General features: G+C 41.5%; 1 protein-coding gene across 2 annotated transcripts in view; it reads left to right on the top strand.

Moving 5' to 3' along the window:
* Window positions 1-6,310: 6,310 nt before the first annotated feature.
* foxp4 (forkhead box P4) overlaps window positions 6,311-24,783 on the top strand; it is a 114,004-nt gene continuing 95,531 nt past the window's right edge. For both annotated transcript variants that reach the window (XM_041782601.1, XM_041782600.1), the window contains exon 1: window positions 6,311-6,965. The gene's annotated coding sequence lies outside the window, so the exon portion shown is untranslated. The remainder of the gene's footprint in view (window positions 6,966-24,783) is intronic.

The following is a 24,783-nucleotide window of genomic DNA, read 5'->3' as shown; positions in this document are numbered from 1 at the left end:
GGAAATGGATGTGACTTAATGGATGGGGCTCTCCTGATCTTCCGTTCAGCTGGCAGCTACTGATCCTCCTTTAAGAGAGGAGGATCAGTAGAGGAGGGCAGAACTTTCTTCCAAGTGGGGAGGGCCAACCAAACTTGGAGGCAGTGCTAACTCCCCACATGACATCATGATGGGAAAATTTGAGAACCGCTTGTTTCACCACACATTTTCTGAAAGGTGGGGGGTGGGGGGGGTTTCTAATTCTTGGGGGGATTGTGGACAGACCCGGGGCACATATTTTTGCTGGAAAAGCCTGAAAGGTGCATTTTGCATAGTATGTGACCTTTAAAGAAACCACAGAAAGACGCACATGCATACATTTTATTTTACTCTGTTTTCCAATGATTGTTTTGGTTGTTTTTCAAAGATCTTGAGAAATTAGCTCATTATCATAAGATAAACAGTTTTGCTATCCCAAGATAATGACAGAAATAAGTTGAAAACAATCAAAAATGAACAGATAACAGCAGTGAAATTAAATGTATGGATTCACATTCTCCCTTGGTTTCTTTACATCATAGACGTTTTCTCTACACTTTTCTCCCCAGTTATACATTTGTAACCCTCTAAAAGTAGCTCCATGACCCACACTTGTGTTCCAACCCACCAGTTGAGAACCACTGATTTAGAGCGACAGCCATTTTTCACATTTCCCACAGCACACTCTTTACCAATGAAGGGGACAAAACAAAGACTACAGGTACTGTTTTGTCTAAGGTGAGCTTGACAGTAAGCAAAACTTCCTCACAGGAGCTGAAATGCCCACATTTTTTCTTCCCACTTCAAAACTAATGATCATTCTCTGTTTGTTCATTAAATCTAACCAGTACAAAGTCCAGCTCAATGTGCAGCAGCAAGTTCCTGGCAGGTGAATACCTGTGCTGTGAATGCTCTGTGTATCTGGTTTAGCTTAATAAGCCAACTCTTACATATAAATGACACTAAATCTGGTTTGTTGGATGGATTTGCTGTCCTGAGTGGTTACTGACCATAGCTGACTGAGTTTAGCACTGCTGTTGGACTGACCCAGGGTGTGCACACCTGGTTTAGAAGCTGACATTTGTAGCTCATAATTTAAATTCTGAATAGTAAGACTCGCTCCTCACCATAACACTGTGTCATACTGCACTGTGTGGTGAAGTGCATGCAGGGATGTGTGCACCTTTTGTGCTGTCAAATGTGGTGTAATTAATTTCGAACCAAAACATCAGAAAACAAGAACAAATTGACACTTAAATTTCCATTACTCTTTGAGCTATGAGCTGGTGTTGCATTAATATGTCTAAGTGTGAGTTATTGATATTTAAAAACTGTTTCATTATTGGTGTAAATTGAAATAAAAATGGTGTTCAGTGAACGAAATAGTGAAAGCTATATTGAATTTGTGAAGGTGTAATAAGCTGATATTCAGTCTAAATCCTCAGCCTTTATTTAACAGCCATTTAGGAGTTATCCTTCATGCATTTAAACACATTTCCTTTTTCTTCAATAAAGAGTGTTCTTTTATTTCTTTATTTTAAGAAGTTATTGCTTAAACTTTTCATGCACAGCCTTGATTTTTTTTGTCTTTCAACTTTTTTTCTTCCGTGTGTGTGTACATGTCAGGTTTACACACCACAACCTCAGCCTCTGACTCTCTCCTGGACTAGACTGCTGGCAGACAGGTGCTTTAAAATGAACCAAGTCCTTGAGGCGTGGAATAAGATCCCCTCTCTCTCTCTCTCTCTCTCTCTCTCTCTCCCCTTCGTCTTCACTACATGTGGGAGGAAGAAGTGTGTGCAGTGTGTGTTAAAACAGCTTGTTAACACGTACACCGCTGCCTTGGCCGGGACTCCCTAATTATTCCCTTCATACTAAAGGCCAAGACAAGGAGAATGGAGTGATAAACACGTTTTCTTAAGATGTCTCTCTCTCTCTCTTTTTTGCTCTGCGCACTTTTATATGTGTGTGTATGCGTTTGCACGAGTGTGTGGTTTTGTGATGTGAAGCAGCTGCGACAGTAAACAAGTTTATGAACATGCTAATAGAAAGCAGGTGTTGATTGGCTGTGATCCTCCCTGCAATCAGTGTGCATGCAGAGATTAATAGAGATGCAACTGTCTGCACTGAGGCCGCACACACAGGTTGTTAAAGAGAGGTTGTGGGTGGATGCACTAACTCATTTATTACTGTAATACAGCCAACCATGAGATAGCAGTTTTGTTTTTGAGTAACAGTTGTTTGTTTGTTTTCTTTGCACAACCACAAAGGCGGCAGCGTGTGTTTTTATTTGTTTATTCAAGTTTGTGTATGCAGTTGTCCCACTTTGTCTTTATTTGTAAGCATGCACACTCGTGTGTACCAGATTGTGGGCACATATGAGCGTGTTTTTGAATGTTTGGATAATTTGCTCTGTGCGCTGCTTCTGGAGTCTGTTTATTTGTATACGTGTGCGTCTGGTTGTGTGTTTTTGAGGCCCCTCTCTGGGTTTCAACTCTCAAGGCATTGTGGGACTTTTTTGTGGGGCTTGTTTGTAAACATCAACAGCAGTAAGTTTTATTTTATTGTAGCTTTATTTTATGACATTATTCCCAGATGGCTGCAAACGCTGGCAGTGTTTTTTTGTAGCGGGCCGCCACACATTCTGCTCTCCCTCGCCTCATGCTTGCTCGCCCGCCACACATATGCTTTTACTCTCAAACGCAAACAAACAACACAGCCTGTGGAACTGATGTGTCCAGGAATGAGTAATTTTTTCTCCTTTAAGCATTCACACAGGCCAGAAACACCTCTCTTTTTTGCACAAATCTGTGTTTAAAGCTTCAGATTGAGTTATTCAAGTTAGTGATGGGAGTTTTTTTTTCTCATTTTTACCAGCTCTGTGACACCTTGGGTGAGCTCTCCCATATTTCTCTTTAATTAAGCCAGGGAAAACCTTGTAGTACAGCCAACCCAGCTCATGTAGCCACTTATGTTTTAATTTAATTACCTGTCCACTTTGATAATTATTCCCCCTGATTAACAGGGAGAGAAGGCTTCCTAAATGGGAATAAGAGACGGGCAAGAGGGGCCAAACTATCGACTTTTAGCACCATGAAAAAGAACAAGGCTGTTGACTTAGGATTTCCAGGCCAAGGCTGGTGTACTCTGGTGTCATACTTGGCCTGCTTGGATTTACTCAAATACCTAGCCAACTGGTGGGTCCATAGAGAAAATCGTGGGCCAGTTCCTGTGATAACCATACTTTATATTTAATCTGAATAATAACCACTCTTATCAAAGCAACAACAACAAAAAAAGAATTTTGTTTATCTATGCTGTAGTACAATGCAGCATTTTCAAATGTAACCACTTTTCTTAAAACAGAATTACCTTTTTTTATTGGCAATGTTAACAATGTGAATGGGCACAATAAACTAAACAATTAGGAAAGTAATGTCAAACTTCATAGCTAAGCCATGATGTGCACAAATGTCAGGACACCATAAAATAAAGAAAAACAATTAAATCAATTCAAAACAAGGGGTAGAAATTGGCTGAAATGGACCAAAGTGTCAGACAATATAGTTAAATAAGGCAAAAATTGGATAAAGCAGCATATATGAGTTAAGAGGGGAAAAGGGCAAAAATGGGCAGAAAATGGTGAAAAGCAGTTAAAAAGTGTTATAAATGGATTATGAGGGGCAAAAATATGTTAAATGAGGCAAAAATTGGATAAAGCAGCAAATTCATTTATTTATTTATTTGTTTATTTGACAAGGGCCACGCAAAACAAAACTGTCAAGCCAGAGTTAGCTATAAAGCTAATTTTCACCTGTGGTCCCTAAGCAGGAAGATGTAAAAACTAGACAATACAAATGATAAAAACAAACATGCTAGCATTTAAAAAAATACATACTCAACAACAGTCCATCACTAAAAACAACACATTTAAAATTACATTTCATTGTCTCTAAGATTGAGGCATTCAGAGGATTAAATCAGTGACCCCATGATTGTTTTTCTTTGAGCCATGATTTCAGTTCACTTTAAAACCACTGAGGCTTGTACAGGCTCTGATATAGGTGGAAATTGATTTCCACTTTTCTGCAGCTCAGACTGAACATGCAGACTGTCCAAATGCAATTTTTCTAAGTTGGGCTTAGTTTAGCTTGCTGATGCAAGAGGAGACTGTTCAGACTAGGGTTAAGAGAGGGAAAAAAGGGCAAAAATGGGCAAAACCTGTCAAAAGCAGTTAAAAGTTATTAAAATGGGGTATAAGTGGCAAAGATGGAAAAAATAAGGGGCATAAATGGGTGGCTAAAGCATTGAAAAGTAGTTAAGAGAGGGAAAAAAGGGGCAAAAACGGGTAGAACATGGGGAAAAGTAGCAAAAATGGGTTAAAAGTGGAAAAATATGTTAAATGAAGCAAAAATGGGACAAAGCGCTAAATATTTATGAAGAAAAAAAGGGCCAAAAACTAGGTAAGAAATGGTGAAAGTGGTTAAAAGGAACAAAAATGGGTGGCTTAAGTGGTAAAAAGGGGTTCAAAAATAGCAAAAACTGGCTAAAAGTGGCATGAATAAATCAATGAACATCAGAACATAAAAAGCTTGACACACTTTTCAGCTACAAAATGAGGTAACTGTTAGCCAGGATGCTAGCACCGATGGTACTGATCCAACACATTGATCTCATCAATAAATCACAACTGGTAAGGGCCCTTTCACTGGGTTTTTCAGAGCCCCGGCAATTCTGTGGGCAGACCTGCTCCAACACAAAACCCTACTGGATTTCATGCTCGGTTTAATCTTTAGTTCTATGCCAGATCAGACAAACAACCAACAAATTATGATCCCCCTAACAGCCGGGGTGATTGATATCCTTAGCAAAAATGTCAACAGTTACAGAACACTAAGCACAAAAATGAATCACTCTCTCTTGTGCCTCTAACATGTATTAAAGTGAACATAGTCAGGGTTTTTATGGCTGAAACATTCAATCTAACCTGCTGGGGTTCAGATATAAACTTTCTTTTAACCACACTGTCTGATCAAACTTCCAAAGTGCACCTTCATGCTAACAGCCACTTAAAAGAGCATCACTCATCACCACCCAGTCGCTCACATAAGCACCCGTCACTTCTCAGGAGATTTATTGCAGAAATATAACAAAGTGTTCTTGGTAAAAAAAAAAAAATGTTTCAGGGTAAAGGGAGAGGTGAGTTAGTAAAAATATAAACACACACCCAAATATGCACATACACACACTTATATTTTAAGTGTTATTGATCGTACTAATGAATGTGTTGTGATTTACTGCAGCCGTGGCCCATTGTTGGGGTGCCTGTGTGATGGACCGCCATCATTTTCCAATGGTAAAAGCTTAGATAGAGAAAGAAAGAGGCAGGAGGGCACAATCTCATTTAACAGCCAATGCAAAAATTATTGCAAGATCTTCCTTTTGAGTTATGACTGTCTTTTTTCCCCCTTACTTTTTTTTTGCAGCGACAGGTATGATGTAATTTCCAAATTTCATCAGAGACAGTAACCTCAGCGCTGATTATGCTGTCAATTAGTAAATGAATGTGGTAGAGAGGAGGGGGAAAAAGGAGGTAATAACTCTGCAGAGAGGAGTTGACAAGCTTCCAAAATACATAAAGGACATAGTGAGGGAGGCAGACAGTAAAATAGTGTCCAATCACAATATAACTGTCTGTTTGCAAGGCAAGTGTATAACGAGAGTGAACCCACTAAAAGTGATTTTAATCTCATTTTTTAATGTGGTAAAGAACATATTTTAGGTTGATATAAATCTTTTTGGCATGGATCGATAAAGACTTACATTCTGAATGAAAAAAATATGTAAAGAAAAGAGTTAATTGTATAGAATGCTAGTTTTCCTACTTTTGGGCTTCTTTTTGTGTATTTTATAGGCATTATAGTTTTTCTATATTTTTATTTGGCAATGTAACGCATGTAAAATAATCTAAAAGTGCAGAAAACCTTGACATTTAAAAGTAGCATAGCTGTGTTTTTGGGTAATCTTGCTTTGTTTCTGTGCTCAAACTCAGTGCAGGCTAACATCTGTTCCTCTCTGCCTCCACAATAGCACAACTCAGCCGGGATGCAAAGAGAGGTCAAAAGATCAGTGCCTTCCCCTCACATACACACACAGAGAGAGAGAGAAGGAGAGAGAGAGAGAGAGAGAGAGGGGAGGGAGAGAGAGAGAGATAGCTCTCACCGGCTGCTGTTTTCCTATTGTGCGCCAGGGCTTTGCAAGGATAGGGCAAGCGATGAAAAACGCGCACCTGCTTTTTAGAGGCATTACGGTAGCGCAGCAAACTGTCCCCCTCCTGCAACACACACACTCCACACTCGTGTACTCACACACACAGCCCTTAGTGATTCAACCCTGATTTCCAGCGAACGAGCGAGCAACAGACGGGATGCCAAAAAAGTGAGGACCTGCGGAGAGGTTCCTCGCGCTGAAAGAAGAAGAACAAGAAGAAGAAGCCTCGTGAAGAAAAGATAGAAAGCGCGAGGGGGAAGCGGACGCGTCAAAACAAGACGAAAAAGGCTGCGCTTGTTCTCCGCGGCAACTTGCGCACAGTGGCAGAGTTTTAGCGGCAGTATTGTTCTGACTTCACTCCAGAGGGGCCACTCCGAGGAGAGAGGACGCACACAAAAGGGAAAAAGGAAAGGACTAACGAGCACGCTTTGTCGTTCAAAGTAATGGTCCTGCGGTCTTAGATCCTAGATTTTCTCTGTTACTCTCTCTCCTCTCCTCTCTGTTTCTTTACATTTTTTTTACATTATTGTCGTCCCATCGGTCGGTTGGTGTCCCCCCCTCTTTTTTGTCGCCGCGGCAGAGTGGACGCGCCGGGGGCTCGAGGAGCAGAAGCGGGGCTGTCCACATGGTCCAACCACTGGCGTGAAAGTTGACTTCTTCAGAACACAAGAGAACAGGTTGATGCATTATCTACACTTTCTCTTCCCCCTTTTTGTTTTATCTCTCCCTCTTTCCTCGCTTTGTGCTTCCATTGAATCTCTCACATTTGCGTAGCCAAACTTCCACTTTTCCACACACTTTATAACATTACCAAGGTGTTGTTGAAAGTTTTAAAGCGGGACGTGGTGGTAGGTTTTCTCTGTCAGACTTTCCCTCGGTCCATGCTTCATTGTAACTTTGACTCTTTTCTCTTGAGTGCGGAGCGGAGAAGTTTAGAGCCACGTTTTAAACCTCTCTTTGAACTTTCTGTCGTTTCGAATCCTTAAAAAGATAAAAGTGTCGCTAGCCAAAGTTTCACTCCACGTGCTAGCAATACGGGAGAGTTATTAACTTTATTTCACTCGACGTTTATTTTAATGAAAGGTGATAAATTCTCCGAACTATTACATTTATTAAAGCATCATGAGCTCGTGGAGTGAGAGGACCGGTGCTCATTGTCCGAAGTCCTCGCTCGCGAAACAACAACAAAAACTTTTTCTTTCGTCGTAGGTTCGTATTAGCTAAAATGTCGGAGTGGAGCCCCCAAAATGCTTCATCTGCGTCCCCGTTAATAATGCTCGTTAAGGGATTTGATAGTAATCACCGACGTAGGTTATGTGGTGATAATTTTACAAAGCCGTCCGCGAGTGTAATGAATGCTTTCTTTATAGCTGTCTAACTTTAAATCTCGTTAAATTCGTATCATTTTATGTAGTTTTTCAAAATGAAATAACGACTTAAAATGACAGGCGTACACCATAGCTCTAAAAGAGATAACAGAGCCCTTGTCTTAAAGAAGAAAAGGAAAAGCTTCTTATGGATTTGGTCAATAGGTCAGAGGACTTTCTTTTCAAGCCATTTTGACTTTTGAAATTTGAACCGCGGTTGTGTGACCTCACTGAGTTTGCATGGTGTATTTTCCATATTATCTCATGACTTAGTAAATAAATAACATATCCTACAGGAGTGTCAAAGAGGAGGGCGTGAGTTTTAAAATGGAGTTAAAGTTTGAGCCCAGTTTTAACGGAATAACGGAACTAATCAGCAGACAATGTTAAACGATGCATTGTAGCTAAAGAGGAGCCTCTGACTTTAAGTTTTTAAATGATACGTCACATTGTTAGCAGGAAAACGTTTCATCCTTTGACGCTGAAATGTAAAAATACTACTACATATTTAAGGCTGACATAGACAGTGATATAAATTTAGAAATTGATTGTGGTTGGAGTATGTAAGTGAACCTCAGTATGACCCATATTTTTCCTTCTCCTCGCAGTCATAAACCGGCTAAAAAGTAGGCCCAGCCTTAAAAGGAAAATTATTTTAGCTTCCTAGAGAGACAGAAACCCCCTCCAACCAGGATGATACTTTTTAAAACATTGCACAGGAACGAGATTAAAAGTTTAAAACGACTAATTATTTTTGTCACACAAAAATAGGTAAAATAATTAAATTGTTGTCGAATTTAAGTTGCCATTGCTTTAACTCTCCCCCTTCAAAATAACCCCCCCTCATCAAATCTCAGACATCAAGCGGAACATTCCCGCGTGTCAGCTCGGCTCGCGCATGATGGAGAGGTGCGGCCGAAAACGCAGGCAGAGATGAAATGACAATTAATTGCTGTTAGTTGTCTGTCATTGAGAGAAAAGCATACAGGCCGTGTGTGTGCTCTCTGTGACGCGGGCATTATTGCCCGTGATTGATGGGCGCGGGGGCATTTGGCATAATTAATTTTATTTACTGTGTCCTTTCTCTCTCCTGTTGTGCCCCCCCTCTCCTCCTCCTCCTGTCCTCTGTGCTGGCATTTCCGCGATGCGATGACACACTTTTAATTGCACTTTAATAGAAGATCCAGCGGGAATGAAAAAGCTCTTCATCACGTTTTATGACCTTGTCACTTTTGTTGGTGTCAGACAGGAAAACAGGTACTTTGTACTCAGGGCTCTGCTGTTTTAAGTGTGTGTAAAATTAAAACCAAAACTTTATTTCTCTAGGATCAATGACACAGTGCCATTCCATCCAGTGTAAGAAGCTGCACATTTGAGTTTTTTTATGTTAAAAATATTTTTTTACTGGCTTTTATGCAGCTTATTTAAATAAGTAAAATTATATGCAATTTTTAGGAAGAAATTTTGGGATGCTCGGTTTTCAAAATCTGCCCTGGCATAAGAAGCGGAACTTGTGTTATATGTATTCCAGCATCTTTGGATGATTTTAACGGAGTGAAATCTATTTAGAAAAGATGTGCTGTCACTTGACCTTCATGGATCTTCAAATTTCTCTAATGTACAAAATTTGCTGAAAACTGGAGGAATGCCTGCTTAAATTTTTTCAAAATTTTTAAGGAGAAAAGGGAGAACATTTTTGCTCTGGAGTCTTTTTTCAGCTGCTAAATTTCTTCTTTTCACCCATGGTATAGCAGCTTTATCTGGAGCCATTTACATTTATAACTTTCTACAAAATAAAGAAAACTGTACAGCTCATTTATAAGTCATTTTAATGTAAATATTTCTCTCTGGAAGTCAGTTGCAAACCTGAAAAAGAATCTTTCTAAAGAAAGAAGAGCTAATTTATTTTTTCTATTTTTCCTTTTAGCAGTGCAGTACTTATCCAGAGTGTAAAAACTCTGTAAAGTTATGATTTCTTTACTGTGCTGACAGGCTTTTCTTGGAAATCAAGCAGTGAACAAAAGAGAGTCTGAGAAGCAGAAGTTGTTATTTGGGTAAAAACGAGAGTACGTGTGCAGGAAGCCTGAGGTGTCAGAGACAGATTGACTCTCTCTGCCGGCTATTGTGAATCCGTGTCTGTGTATTTGCCACCTTTTTTCATCTGACTCGCCCCAACACTTTTCCTTCTTTGCTTTTTTTTTCTCCCACTCCTGTCGACAGCTGTGTCTTTTCCATGTCCTGTTTTGCTTCATTGTTTGCTCATGTTCTGCTGATTTTTATCACTCTCACACTCTGTTCTCCAGCAGACGATTGTTTCTGTTATTCTTACTGACATGTTGCTTAAAAGATGATTTTCAGCTCGGCCCTGCATGTGCCGGTATGAGACACCAGACGGGGGAATAATGGCTGTGAATCTCATGCGCTTTAAAACCCCTTCAGCAGGATTAAAAGCCACCAGTATGATTGTGTTAGTCCATAAACTCACTCAGAGGGTCCTTACCTCCAGCATGAGCGCGCGTGAAGCTACGTGTGGAAGAGTGTATATATCTGAGTGCTTTTTTCTCAATTCACCTGTCCTGCTTGAGTGAAAATGGCCAGTATTTGAAGTTTTTAAATGTCCTGTGCGTCGGTAGCGCTGATGGCTTGCCTGTCCATCTCTCCATCTGTGACGCTCTCTTCATTAAAGCCCTCCTGCTTTTCCAAACCCACAAGTCTGAGTGGGCTTTTGGCTTTAAAGTGATGTTGAAGAGCACCCGTATACGACTCTGCTATACATGTAGGGTTTGACCCGTCATAGATACTCACAGCTTTACTTCGATTGCAGCACTTAGTGCTTAAAAGCTGAAATAGTTAAATTTTCAATATCCTTTAGATGGGCTTTGAGAAAAGCAAAAAAAAAAAAAAAGTATCTACACGGAGATGGAGCATGTTTTTTAAATGGAATCATTTCAAGTGTTGGTGCTGAAGCTGCCGTTATTGTGGGGTGTGAGCAGATTTTTTTAAAGGCTTTTAGAGATGGTAACACGGCAAGATAAGATGTTCCACAGGTTTTAGCCGCTGTTTAATCGTATCATAAAATAAAGCATATTTAAATGTAGTCTTTTGCTGTTTTTTATTGAATAAAATTATACTTTTTTCAGTCAAACAAAAAGATGCAAAAAGAAAATCTGCACATCTCTATTTGTAATCATGGAATATCATTATTGCAGCAATTACAGGCTCGTTACCTCTTTAAAATATGTTAATGAAATATAATCGACAAATTAACTGATTTAATCACAGTGTTATTCTACATGGGCAGTAAGTAAGTGGGGGAATGTTCTAGTTTTGTATTGAAGTGATTGACTGCACAGTGAAACTGCCGCCACATAGCTGCAGAGCGTGGCCTGATTATACATGTGGTTCTAATTGAACCTGTTATTTAGGAGAAGTTGAGGGCTGAATATGTGTGTATCTGTCTGTGTGTGTGAGGATAATATCCTGCACATTTTTCAAAGATGAGATGTGTTTTTATGATGGGTCAGAAGGTGGTGTCGTACAGGACAGCGGAGAAAGAAAACGGGCAAGAAGCCTCAGGCATCTTTTTTAACGGAGGTTGACCACCTGTGAGAAACAGAGAGAGAAAACTGTTTGTCTTTTGTCGCCTTTCTCTTTTCACCTTTTGTGTCTTTTGAAGGAACTGTCATTGCATATGTGGTGACAGCAGCCCCGCTCCAAGTTAATTCTCTCAATCGACACACTTCTTTTTCATTTGTTTTTGTTTTTGTTTGTTTGTTTTTTTCATTTAGCATGAAACTTGGTTTGGTCTAGAAGATTTTTTTACTTATAGATGTGTCCATGTGGGGTTTGCTGGGAGATGTCCCTCACGCGCCACAGCAGCACTGGCCCCATTAACAGCTGATGGATGTATGAAAAAGTGACCCAGCAGCTCAGAAAGGAAGAGGCTGTTTCCTTATGAGCAGGTGGGAAAGGAAGCAAGAGAAAGAGATAGAATATATGAGCGAAAGGGTTTTTTAGGCGTGGGTCATTAGAGTAAAGGAGGAAGCATTAGATCAGCCTCTCCAGAGTGCGCTTGGCACCTGAGGCCATGGCTGGAGCTGAACAGGAGGAGTGCGGAAAAAGAGTAGATGGTTATGTAAGGCAGTTTGAGCAGTCAAGTTTGATTCCATAGACAGAAAGAAAGAGTCTTGTGGGATCATTGGGTCAGTGGCACAGGCAGGTAGAGAATGAGAGATGGCCAGTGGAAGCAGAAAAAGGAAAAGAGCGAGAGTGAGAGAGGAGGCCTGTTGTGCACAAGCAGAGCATCTTCTGGAAAAAGCCCTCGTCGCTGGCTGTGTCCCTGCTAACTCTGCATCGCTCCTGACAGCTGTATTTGTGTTATGGATTTTCTTTCACTCCATCCCGTCTCCCTTTCCTTCTTCCCTGCCTCCCTTCTTCTTCACTCTTTCTGCGTCTCCCTCTCCTCTCCATCGCCTCCACCCTCTGACCTTTTGTAAGCACTTCATCAGAGAGCCGTTGGTGTTTTCTAAAGCGCCGCGACAAACTGACAGGGCAGCCGTCAATCGAGCGAGGGGGTGGGGGGGTGGGGGGGGGGGGCAGATCAGTGGAAAAAAGCTTCGCTCAGAACAACAATGTGACTAAACTTTCTACAGCGCTGCTTTAATGTGTGAAGAAACGGACGGCTTTGAAGACTAGGTGACAGCTGTGAGCCGCCAGATTCAGGGTGCCATGGATGCACACACTGTAGAGATGTGTTAAACTGTTCAAGTTCCCGTTTGTCGGTGATGTAGCGGCACTGACAACTGCAGAGGAGTAGAATGAGGAGTGCACAGGTATTCACATGCAAGCTTTTAAAGTCCAGTGCAACTTGACTGAGCAGAAATCACTTTGACACCTTTTTCTTTTTGAATCTCTGCCAGAAAATTTGGCAGATACCTGAAATATAAATTTATACGCTGATGACACCACTCTTTTAACTTTCCTGATAGATCTTTTTGACTCCACTTATCAGATCTGCCATTAATCTGAATTAATTGCATCAGGATATTTGATTTTGGTCAGTGGGTTTGACTTGACATTAACATACGATGATAGGAAATTAGCAATGCAGTATTTCCCCTTGTATCTGTTCCTGGACCGGCGAGGTAATAACCATTTAAATGCATCTCATTATGCGTTCTAATCCGTAAAGTATCGGGATGTTGGCTAACACAGGCAAAAGTGAGGCTGCAGCGCTGGCGTGCACTGCTCTTTTATGGTATTAGTATTTATGGTATTAGTTCCGGGGGACATGGGATGCCTACTTAAGCTATTAGCATGTGAGGCGCCGTGGGATGATCCATCCCCTGACAGGACGAGCTGTTAACCAGTGTTAAACCAAATCACAATGGGCTGCCTGGGATGACAGATTGACGGAGCTCGCTCTCTGTCTGCGCTTGCTTTGGGCCACGCTTCTTTTGCTTCACGCAAGATAAAGATTTTTGAACGTTTGAGGAAGAAGAGAATTTAGTTTTCAAAAACTTCTGCAGATCATTTTAGGGGTTGATATGACAAATACAATTTTGCTCTGTGTCTGCTTGCTGTCATTTTCAACTTCCATCCTCCACCACTCCTTTCTTCTTCTTCTCTTTCTTCTGTTTGGCTCTGAAGGTGAAGAGACTGTACAGGCTTTGCCCAGTGGGGTGCGGACACTATGGCTTCTATAGTGGCCTTTTGTAATAGGGGAGAGAGAGGGAGGTAGGCGGGGGAGTGTGAAGCCGCTATCGGGAGTCTTGGAGATCGCCCACAGTTAAGAGAGATGCTGCTCTACATGTGTGTGTGCTTAAAGTGTGAGAGCATGTGAAACTACAATTAAGTGTCAATCAACGCCTGACCCTGCACCTCTCTCCTCCTCACACAGAATTCCTCAGGTTTTAGGTTCTGTTTTTCAGACAGCCGTCGCAGGAGAAGAAAAGCAAACAGGTCGTCTCCTTCCCTAACGTTTGTGTATTTTTTAAGACATTTTACCGTGCTGGGGAAAACAGGCCGTATTTTTACAGATTCTTTCACTTGATTTTAAAAGGAAAAAGTTTCCATGTCAGGGCTTTGCTGTGCATTCGTCATGTGCTGGTTCATCAGCGGCCGTTTTTCCACTCTCAGACTCTGTTGGTGCGTGTATGTGCGCATACATGCACGCCTGTGTGTGGTGGGCATTGTTGACCGAGAGACATCTGCCACTAGATTATACCCAGCTGTTATCTGAATAATTGTGTAATCCCCCCCTCCCTTACTCCCTCCCTCTTTTACTCCCTGCTCCCCCTCCTTCTTTGCTCCCTTCTTGCCCCCTCATCTTGTCTTCTCCATGCTGACGAGACGGAGAGTGATGAGTCTTTTTTTTCTGGGTGGCACTTTTTGGCTTTTTCGCTTGTGTTTATAAGTGTGGGAGCTTGCGTGTGCGTGTTTCTCTGGTCACCGGTCCTTGTCTGACATTTGTAGAAGGATTTTACCCCCCCCCCCATCCCCTCCCTCAACATGCACGCTCACCTCCCTCCTCCCTCTCCTCCTCCTCCTCCCGTCCTCCCCGTGGCTCTCGGGGAAATAAAAGTAGCCTAATCCTGCCAGATCAAGATTGCTGTCCACCACAGCTTTACCAGCCTGAGAATCAGAGCCGGCTCTCATGTTCCTGAGGAGAGAGGAGGCAGAGTGTGTGTTTGTATGTGTGTTTGCCCTGTGCGCTGTTGGCCTTTGAAGCAGTCTTAGCTATGTGCCGGCAGAATTTTTGTTCACGGGGTGAGAGGAAAGAAAAAAGAAGAAAAGAGCTGTTAAAAAGTAGGAAAAGTTGGGTTTGTCTGTGCAGTCTTAGAGTCCATTTGAGGTAAGGTAATTTTCAAATAACTCTGCATATGTTACACTTCAAATATATTTACCATTATCAGATTTAGTTTAATTAAAAACCTTTTTTTCAATTTGCATGTAACATAGTTTTTTTTTAATTTTCCACTTCAATGCATCAGTTCAAGTTTCCAAAATAAAAAAAGCCTTTAGAATTACTTTAGAATTTACTTTTAACAATTAATTAAAACTATTCCTTCCTGGATTAAAGAGAAAAACATCATTCAAATACACAGCTGTCAATATTCACTTTAACACTGTATCTACAAAGGCACAACAAGACGTTTCAACACATTTTCCCTTCTACTGAAAATGGTTTTATTTTTAAGAGACCAAAAAAACTTAAAAAAGAAAATTTTATCTGTCCCTTTTCAATGAAGAGAAATGTATCAGAATAATGTTTGTGTGCCAGTCGAAATGCAACACAGCCTGTCTTCATTTCTGGTCCACGGTTGGTGGGAAAGCCTTTTCCTCTCTCTCTCTCTCTCTCTCTCTCTCTCTCTCTCTCCCTCTTTCCCTATTTCTCTCTCTCCTCTCTCTGTCTCTCTCGGTTGTCCTCATCCTACTATGTAGCACTTTCTCCTGTCCACTGCCCCCCCCCCCCCCCCCCCACCGCTCCCAGTACCGTCTGTGCTCTTCCTCTCTCCTCCTCCTCTCTCCTCTTCTCCTTGTCATGCCTGTTGTCTCTAATTATGGCAGCTCTGTGTTCCCTCAGCCCTCTTCATTACATCCGAGCTGTCATCACAGTTTACCTCCAACATTTGCTGCCGCTCCTCGGGCACCGTTTCAATAAGAATCATTTATTTCATATGAATGAAACGACAAGAATCAAAAGGTTTGTCAATAGCCCTCTTGACACTCCTGTGTAAATTTAAGAGTGTGAATTTTCATTAAAAAAACGTACTTCCTTAGAACTGGTTGAAAAGCATTGAAGTATTCAGAAAAGAGAAATTATTTTTTTATTCTCTTCATCTCATTCTGTCTTGATTTGAATGCAAGCAGACCTATATACTTATGTTTGCCCTTTCCAAAATGACTTTTAGAGTAAAAAAGCCCATTGATTTATGTGGAGTTTGCCCCTTGTTTCTTAACAAAAAAAGTTTTAAATAGACACATTTTTCATTAGAATTCTTCAATAAATCATCCAAATGACAGGTATCGAAATCTGATGGTGGATATTTTTTTCTATCTGTCTTTTAACCTTACTCATTTTCAGGGACGCAGTAATCTTAAATACACCAGAGTTTGTTCAATGACTGTGCGGCTTTATTATAAGGTTATAAGACAGGTATTCAGTTGTTTGATAAGCTGGCATCACAATGCCCATTCCTCCAGTGAAGGTCAACACCGCCACATGCAACCTGCAGCCCTAATCTGCAACTGCTACTTCTACAGGTTTCCATTGTCTAAAGGTCAGTCAGAAACAGTGCATTAGCCACAGAAGGGTATCAGCACAAACCAGGGAGTGGACTGAGGGAGGAACCAAGGACTAAAGTACAAAAAAGGAGAGGAGGATGAGGAGGAGAGGAGAGGAAGGCAAGTGGCAGTGAAACCCTGGCACGCTTTGTGGCTTTTGGGGGGCTTTGTGAAAAGTTTGCCTTCAAAACTTTGCTGAAGGCTGAGTTTGGTTTGAGCAACTACCCCAGGGGCTCGCTCAGAGTGTGGGTGGAGGGAGGAGGAGGAGGAAGAGGTGGGTGGGGAAGTGAGAAAGCAAAGATGAAGAAAAGGAGGAGAGGGGATAGAGCAGGCATGCCGTCACAGTCATGCCTTGGTACGGCCTCGGGTCCTTAAAGGCGCTGATCTAAGAAACACAATTCCCTCCCACCTCCTTTTCCTTACTTCTTTTCCCCTACGTCTTTTTCCTGCCTTCTCTTTTCCCTCCTCCTCTTACTCTGTCTTTCAATCTGTCTCTCTTTTAGCTTTTAACACCTATGCACCTCAGTTTGAGTGCTTGTTATTAACTTACAGTCTACATCAGTGTAGCAGTGGTGAGGCCTATTTGCTGGTAATGAGGATGGGGGGGGGCTGACGTTCTCTATAGTAACTTGTTTGACCTCCAGTGGTGGGGTCAAGTTCATCCCGAGGAGGTGTAAGTCTCCCCAGCCTAAACGCATGACTGCACTTTTTGGGGGGAGAAGGAGGATGCACAGGCCTGAGGTGGGCTCTCTTCATCCCAAATTTGAATCTCTCATCCCTGTTTTTTTCGCCTCCTTGTCCCCTTTCTCCCCACAGGGTTAATAGAAGAGGAAATTGATAGTTGTGTGCGGTAATTGTGGCTTTGAGAATTCTCTGTCTCCCACGGAATAAGATGAGGGCACCCGTAGACGAGATGATGTTTTGGAAGAGAAAAAAAGAGAGAAAAGCTGGTGGAAACGGAAAAGCCCCCACACTTTCACTGATGCATCCCCGGGATGATGTCTTTGATTGGCTGATGAAGGAGCATGTTGATTGGCTATTGACGAGCTGTGAATTGTGTGTAACTTTACTACCCGGGCTCTAATAATCATTCAATTCATTATCCAATCAGGGGGCTCACCATCCTGCTCTGCATCCTCACTGATTCTCTTCTTAATTCTCCTTTTGAACCCCCCTCCCTTCTTCCTCTCTCGCTCCTCTCTCCCTCCAAGCCTCCCATACCTCCCTGAGGAGCTGGGAGGATGGACAGATGAGTGGAGCGCGCTGTATCTGTTCAGTTCTGCTCCGCTGCTCGCTGAAGTAGAGAGAGAGACAAACTTATATTCCACTGATGCCTGAGCTGAGCTGAATGGACTCTCTGCCTCCCTCTTTTTCCTCTCTCTCTCTCTCTATCCTTCAAGAGGGGCTTTTCTCTCCCAGGGGGCACAGCTTTATAATTAGTCTTCTTCCAGAAATAGAAAACTAGTTTTCTGAGGTGAAGTCACCCTCTGATGTGGAGGCTGCAAAGCTACACATTTGAATTGATACAGAACGTAGTAAATCTATTATAGAGGACAAAAAAAATCACTTCTCACCTGCTTTGTTATTTCTCACTATTTATTTTAAAACAATAAAAATAGAAAAAGTGTTTAAAATTTGGTGAAATAGAAATGTTTCTGTAGTAACGGCAGGTTTTTGTTTTACCTTCTGGCTTCGTTGTTTAGTCTGAGCTCAGGCCACCCCAAGGCTGTCACCCAGGCAACACTGTATGTGTGTGCCTGTGTTGTCTTTATATTATTTAGTTTTCTCATTGTGCGCTCAAATTTGTAAGTGTATTCAATTCTCCCGTTGACTTTATCTCCACCACTGTTTCTTTTTTTTTTTTGCCCTGTTTTTTCCCACCTCTTGCCCCCGTCCCTCTGCCTCCTTTCCTCTGCCTCTCCCTTTTTCTCTCTCCCCCGTCTCCCCCTCCCTTTCCTCTCCCCTTTCTGCTTTCTCTGTCCGTTAATGAGAATGTGTTAACGAGAAAGAAAGATCTATTGGGTGTAGCACAATTTATCAGAAAGGCAGAGGTTTGGAAGGGAGAAGAAGAAAAAAAAGAGGCGGCGGGCCCTTCAAAGAAGTCCTATTCTTGTGGTTGTGAATGTTTGATGAGACAGTGAAAAGTTCCCCCTCTAACGTCATGGTGTCTGAACAGAAGAGAACAGAACCGTTCTAATCATGCCGCCCGGAAAAAAATGACTTCCAACCCGATTTAATTAACTGATAAGAAACGGCTTCAAATTAATTTTTCAAGGATGTAAGATTTTGATTAAGAAACTCCTAAAAGAAATAGACGAATAATCAATTTTTTAATCAACTTACTCAAATGGTAACTGGTTAATATGATAATTCTGGCAATTAGGGCAAATATTGTCGAGCAGCAGTTTCTATGCATCCTGTTAAAGGAATTATAATATCTTTACATCTAATTATCATGCTTATTTAATTTTTTTGTATGGCTACCTCTCAATTTTTACCATTCGTTTTTTCATCTGCTATTATAGGGATAATGAAACGAGAAGTTGGAAAGTGTAATAAGATGAAACTTTTATAAGGGGCCTACCTGAATGAGGCTTTTCACGCCGCCTGATTGGATAGATATTTAGGAAAAGGGGAAGGGGAGTCGTTCAGAATGACATTATTTCTGCTGGTTTTACATGCAAAGCTGAGATGGATCTTTTAGATGTGTGATTCTTTTATTTCGTCAGCAGATTAAAGTAGCTAATAGCTTCTGGCTGCTTGGTGTGTGTCTCCTCTCTTATTCATAAGCAGGGAAATGAATATGCTCGCCATTTCTAATCCAAAAAGTTTCAAATCATCTATCCAGTAAGAAGAGGGGGAAAAAAATCTGTTTGATTGGAGGAGAGATAGGGCAGCTCACCTGCTAGTGGCTATAAAATGCAGCTGTATGTGCGTGTTGCTCTAATTGGACAGGTACGGTGGCGGAGGTGAAGAGGGTCCAGTTAAAGAGAGAGAGGGGGCTGTGGAGAAAAAAGCTGGCAGGGGGTCGGGGGGCTTTAGTGCCAGAGTTCCTCACTTCAAAGACGACTGGACAAATGCTAACACACACAGATACACGCACACACTCCACATTTGGATGTTGCCTCTCATGAGATGAATATCCATCCCCTCTCACACTCGCCTGTATCCCTCGCTCCCCGTGCGCCCAACATCAGTGGAGTCGAGCCTTCAGAGGGAAATATTGACAAAGAGTTTGGAGAGATGGAATAGTTCCTTTAATTATATGCTGCTCTTATGATGCGTGGTGTTTCTGTCTGGCTGCACACATAGACGTATATTCACACAAACACAGATGCATGCGTGCACTGATCAGCTGAATAGGTATTCCTGGCACAAACCCCGCATATTGAGCGTACATATTCAATTAGCAAAACGCATTAGCAAAACTTGGCATTTGTTGTTGTTTTTTTCCCCTCCTTGCTCAGAATTAATGGTTTTGATATGCTAATTAGCGGGTAATTTAATTTCAAAAGGCCTCAATTAACAGCAGCGTTGTGGACACGAGGAAGTTAAGCAGCGTAATCTAATTTGCATTAGTAACGAGCAGGGAGTAATTAGTCTCTAATTAGCCACTTCAGACAGCACTTGTGTTTACTTTCCTAATGAAGTGGAGGTTTTTTTTTTTTTAACAGACAAGCCTGCGTGTGTCTGTGCACGTGTGGAACGTGTGTTCATGAGTGCATGCATGCTGTTTGTGTGTGTATATGTTGGGGGGTGAGGGGTGGCATATGGCTTACAGTTTGGCTCAAGTTACACACAGGCACCCAAACACACAAACAAACACCGGTACGCACACACAGAGGTCGGACTCTGCCGTCTGATGTGATGTGATTGAGCATGCACTCGCTTTAGTTTTGTGTGCGTTGAAACATCTCTATGAGCTCACTTACACACAACACGCCGCCAACGATTGATGGTGTGTTTCAGCGTTTTTTAATCTGTTTTTCCTGTTGTGTTTCTTTGTGTTGCAATAGCTTGCAATATTTTCTTATTTCCTTTTTTGTATAACCAGGCGTTTCCTGTACCCTTTCCAATTGATATTTTTTCTGCATTATGGGGCGTGTAAACTGTTGTGTTTGTGAGTGATGACGTTACAAACTGTGGCTGCTAGCCGGCCTAATGCAGGGTTTATTTCTGGGATACGGTTGCCTGTGTTGACAACGTAGCAAAACAGAGAGAAAAAGACAGAGAGCCGAGTAAATGGATGGATGGATAAACAGACAGCCTCTTGGTACACTTAGTTTTCTTCCATTATTGTTATCTTCTCAATGATCTGGGAAAATATGTCCAAAGCAACACTCAAGAAAAAAAAAAGAAAAAAGGAGACAAATTAAAAACAACTTTTTCTTGGATGAAGCTCTCCAACAGTTGGAACTTTTCCTCTCACAGCCGTCAATAACAAGTTGAAAACAACAGGCTTCCTCCTGGGCTTTTTTTTTTTTTTTTTTTAAGGGAAGGGTTGCAGGGGGAGCAGCATAGCAGGGTTTTAGGGAAGGGTGGAGGGGGGGGACAAGCAGCTGCCCTATTAGCCCAAATCTGTTGTTCAGGGTGGATAGGAGGAGGGAGCTAGGAGGGTGGAGCAACCCCACTGAATCCCCACAAAGGCAGAGCGCACACTGTTTTCTTGAATCTGTGTGCTATATTCTGAGATTATGGTGCACATTAATGTACATTTAACCCCTAACACCTCTTAGGGTGAAGATCTTGCCTTCTTTTCTTATAATCGAGTGTAAAGGATGGAGTAGACTGTGGGGACCCCATTAACCAACAGCCACTCTGCTGGGAAGGTGCTTTTTCGAAAGGCTTTCTGCGACGTCCTCTGGAATAATAAGAGAGGTCAGAAAGTTGGGTGACTTCCTGCTTGCAGGGAGCGGGTCAGAGCAGTGGGTTGGCAGGATTAGTCAGCACTCAGTGGACATGACTCCACACTCACACACAAAAACAGCAAATGAAAAACTTCTCTGATTTACAATCTCCAACACCATAAGCTGCAAAGAAATTCAATAAATATAATGAATGAAGCTGCTACAGTGATTATGAGCCTGTTTCCAACACTGACCTCTACACATACACTGATTTATAGACACAAACATCCACACATACACACACAAACACTTACACGTACACATCCATAAATAGGCAACTGATTTACAAATGAGCTGACCTGTGTGTTGGCCTTGCTCTCAGATAGGCTCACACCCCCGCCAGGATGCATAAATCACAATGGACATGCATATGCATGAGCATCTGAGGAGGTGGGATAAGTGTGTATCTGTGCATGTGTGTATTTGTGTGAGCAGCAGCCAGCAGCAGCAGCGGTGTTTGTATCGATCATTGAGGCTTAGTTAAGTGCCTTTTATTTCATTGAGTTAAAGTTAAGCACCGTGGACAGGCCTCTCTCTCTGCTGTGTTGCTTTTGAATGGAGAGAAAAGAAAAAGGAGTTAAAGAACTCTTACGTGTTCCTTTTTTCTCATTTTAGTGGCATTCAGGGATAGCACCTTACACTTGAATGACGTTTCATGAGCCTTCTGTCAGAGGAAGGTGTGTTTTTTGGTGTTGGACCATTGCCTGAGATGTGTGTGTCTGATGCGAGCTGCTTTAACCTCATCTTATTTTATGGACTTAAACATGTCTCTGGATCACACTGCTGCTTGATTAATTCACACACCACTCACACATGCGTGCCAAAACTCCCTCTCTCCCCCCTTTTCTCCCTCTTTCTCTGTGAAGACAGAGCAGAAATTGCCTGGTGAGGTAAATAAATTACTTCCATCGATTGCTGGAGTTGAGGAGTGACTTTATCACAGTTTGACTTGTCCAGATACAGATCAGTGTGTGACAGCATGTGTTTTTTATTATGTGCCACTGTGCTTTTGTGTGTATGTCACTTAGTTTATCCACCATGTGTGTGCTGCATCCAAAAGAAGAAAAAAAAATCAGTGTAAAATCTACCTGATGGGTATCTTGGTTTATTAAAAGCTATTCTTAAAGCGACCATATTGTCGTCAGGCTGCCACGCTGCATATTGAAAAGCAGATGAATTATGCTGCTTTTATTAAAATGGGATCCTGCAGCCCACCTTGTGGCCAGGTGAGATGTTTGCTGAGTTTATCTCTGTCTTGTTACCCATCAGCACTGGTCACTGATGGGAGAAGCAGATATATGACATCTTAATTCAGCTCACATCGGTACCTATCTCTGATAGCAATTTCTTTATCTGGGTATCTTATGCGTAGAAAACAGACCACCTTAACCCTGATGCCCCAAGAAAAGGGGTTAAAAGTTCACCAGTATTTAGCATGTGTGTTTTTTTTCTGTGGGTGTTTGTGTGCAGAAGCCTGGGACACATGCTGTTTTAATAGAAACTGTGCTGACGTTACAGCAGAGGCCAAGAAGCCACCATTAAAAAGAGGCTTTGGAAAAAAAGAGCGAGAAAAGGCCTCATCTGTTTGCATTAAACAGTGGAAGAACTGACCAGCGAGTTAAAGAAGCAAATGAGCTATATCTTGGTTTTTTTTTTGCCCTTTGTCTCTGGCCCCTTGTTCTTTTAAATAATTCCATGCTAGATCTCTTAGATTGTCTCTATTTTAATCTGACTTGCTGAATTTAAGTCCTCACTGAGGTAAATGATATTATCTTTTGTCTGGGATGTGTCTTTTAATGATCTCTAATCCAGTTCTTTTACTTTGACTTAGTGTTTCTTTTAAAGAAGTCAGAGAAAAAAAATCACAAGTAACACAAGCAAGTAGCATTACAGATTAAAAATAAAAACAGGAAAGGAAGACATTTTTGCCTTCTCACTGAAATTAAAAGTACACCTTTTGATTTTTTTCTGACCAGCTGGTCTGTCATCTCCATGCTCAGGTTCTCATCTGCATCAGACGCTCCTGATTTGAGATTTGATCCGGCAATGTGGTGGCACCAGAGTTGGAATTTTGGGTGTGTTCGTTAGCTATTTTAGTAGCTAATTACTGAGGGGGAGAGTGTTAATTGGGATTCTCTTAGATAATGTGAACTCCTATTCCCCTTTTCTGCCCCTCCTCCTCTTAAGTTTAATAGGAAACCATCCCTCTCCCTGTAAGTGTCTTCATATTTTCATATGTCTTTAATTCTTTTGTTTAATTTTAATGACAGCAGCTCTGCTGGTGATGCCTTCAGGGACAGGAGATGTATGGGTAATATTGGCACTTTGTGGTGCTTAAATAAAAAGGTAACCTGACACGCTAGATGGATTTGTTTCACACGTCCATCTTGAAAACCTTCAATACTAAGCGTTTGGGAAAGGGCAGAGGATTTGAAAAAAACTTGGAGTGTGATTGGATGAACGTTCTGTCACATCTTTATGGGCCAATCAGAGCAACAAAACACGTGATGTAGCCACGACCGAGGTGCGCGTGTGCAGCTACCGAGGAATAACGCAAACCATGGCGACTATAGACATGTCAGTACACGACTATTGTTTTTTTTTTTTTTTTTTTTTTTTTTTATAAGATTTATTTTTGGCCCTTTTCATGCCTTTATTTGATAGAGTAAGGACAGTGGATAGTCTCAGAAACAGGGAAGAGACTGGGGAGAGACACGCAGTAAAGGGCCACTGGCTGGATTCGAACCCGGGGCCCGAACCATCGCTGATTGGCAAGATGGATTCGCCAGTGAGGAACACGGAAACGGGCGTATCCATCTACTCTGCAAGGTTATAAGAAAAGGACATGAGGTTAAAAATGATAGTAAAAGAGCTGTAGTAAACAGAAAGATCCTCACATGATTAAAGTTCATTGCATTGAAATTCCTTTGAAAAATAAGTAATGAAAAACACCATTCTGATCAAACTCATCTTAAGGGCTTGCTCAGTCTTTTTTGAATTCATTTATTTTATACTCAACTTTTGTTGCACTGATAATGAACAAGAACTGGCCTAACCTGCATTTTGACTCCGCACTTTCTTCATGGCCTCAGGCTCTAAAATGCTAATTCAGTAGATACCCAAGCAGGGGGATAAAAAAAACAAAAAAGTGATTTTAATTTTAAAGAATGTTTGATATGAAACAATAGTTGCATTTGGATGTTGTTCTAATTGGAAGGAATGGCTGACTAGATAAACAGACTTGGCTTGCTGGCGTCTGAGCACACACTTGGGGGTCTTTTCATATCTGTTCTCTGTTTAAAAATTAAACTACTAAGCAGCATTAAGCGGAGAGGAAACCAAATTAATATACAGCGAGAGGAGACTAATCACAGATCTGTGGTTTCATTGTAATTCCTGCGCCATCTTAAAGTGTGACAAAAACATTATTTAACATCTTTACCTCCGCTTCTTCAGCCACTCAGAAAGCCTCAGCACACACACAATAAGACCTTACAGTGTTTTAATATCACTGCTTGTATATTCTAATCCTGACACCACTTGAAATATAATTCCTTCCCCCTATTTTAAATCACTGATGTGAAATTACATTAAGAGGAGAGTGTGTGGGCATGAATGCAGGGATGTTAAATGGACATATGAATGCAGGGGTGAATCCTAACCTATTAAGTACTTTCCTTATTATTTCTGAAAGTGGAGCGTGATAATTAGTTTGGTGGAAATCCTATAGCGGGGTTGAGGTATGGGTCTCAATAGTTAAGCCAAATTAATTTCTTCTGTCACCTTGAGCATATGTTCCTCTTAATAGGTTTAATTTATTTCACACTGATTATCTTTTTTCTTCTTCTGCTTGACGCTGATGCACTTATTCACATCAAAAACCACTCCAGCCTCCCGTTCACATGAATGGCATGTATTCATACGTAAATATGACG

This window comes from Cheilinus undulatus, linkage group 3 (genome assembly GCF_018320785.1).
Source record: "Cheilinus undulatus linkage group 3, ASM1832078v1, whole genome shotgun sequence".
Lineage (NCBI taxonomy): Eukaryota > Metazoa > Chordata > Actinopteri > Labriformes > Labridae > Cheilinus > Cheilinus undulatus.
Note: the sequence above shows the minus strand (reverse complement) of the source record. Positions and strands in the feature narration are given on the sequence as shown.